The sequence below is a fragment of the Penaeus monodon genome, chromosome 29, assembly GCF_015228065.2.
Source record: "Penaeus monodon isolate SGIC_2016 chromosome 29, NSTDA_Pmon_1, whole genome shotgun sequence".
Lineage (NCBI taxonomy): Eukaryota > Metazoa > Arthropoda > Malacostraca > Decapoda > Penaeidae > Penaeus > Penaeus monodon.
The window spans coordinates 9,314,379-9,315,480 of record NC_051414.1 but is presented as its reverse complement, the minus strand read 5'-3'; positions in this window follow the sequence as shown (position 1 = coordinate 9,315,480).

The following is a 1,102-nucleotide window of genomic DNA, read 5'->3' as shown; positions in this document are numbered from 1 at the left end:
CGCCTGTTCCGGTGATTTGTTATATTTCAGCTTTTTTTAACGCTTGTTCTGTTTCTGCTTGAATTATCGGTGGCTCATCTTTTTCTGGCGATGAAATAGTTTGATTTCGATCAAGCAATCGTCCGAAGTGTCCGCACGGTGGTTGTAATCGATCTTTCAATGACATCCTCTACCTTGGGTTAGCAGTTTCCCTGGTTTGTCTTCAACCACAAAACATTTGGGTCTCCATTACGCAAAGAGTTGCCTTACCGTGCTAAATGCTGCTTTGACATTATTATGTTGATAACAATCCTCAATATCCGAACATTGTTGGTTAATCCACGATTCCTTTGCTAATAAAATTTCCTCGTTTAGCTTTTGATTTGATTCTCGGTACTTTTTTACCAGACTCGTTGTCGTTGAATCGATGTTGTTTGAGCTTTTCCTTTCATCGCATTTGTGGAGAAACTTCGGCCGTAATCCAGGGTTTCTTTATGCTTTTTTCACTCCCAAGATATTTAATTGCAGCTTCATTAGCATACTTTTCCTAAGTGCAATGTGAGGTCATCAGGAGTAACATTTTCAAGAAGAGGCTCGAATCTTCCCCCAATTGTTGCTTGAAAGTCACTAAGTACTCGCAGATCCTTCAGTTTCTTACAAAATCGTATATTAGTCGTGACATATTTGATTTTTTTTTAGTACTCAAAGTTTTAACTTCATCGTCATCATTAGAAGCTCATGGTCGCTGTTGATGTCAGCTCCCGGAAAAGTTCGTGTTTATGCACCGTTTATACTTGATCGATAACGCTTTTACAACATTATAAAATCAGTCTGGTTATGACTAATGCCTTTCGGAGAGTGTCATGTTACAGTTCTTCATCTTTTGTGTCGAAATATGTATTATCAACGACGAGTTTCTGTTATTCGGCAAATTCGAGCAGACGAGTTCCTTTACCATTCGTGTTTTCAAGTCCAAATTTACTGACAACTCCGCACCAGTTTTTGTAAGCATCTGCACCAGTTTTCGCGTTCCAGTCACTTTGGATAATAAGAACATCCTTTTTTGTTGAATTTACAGATTACTTCATCTAACTCTTGATAAAACAGTGCCCTATCGTTATCA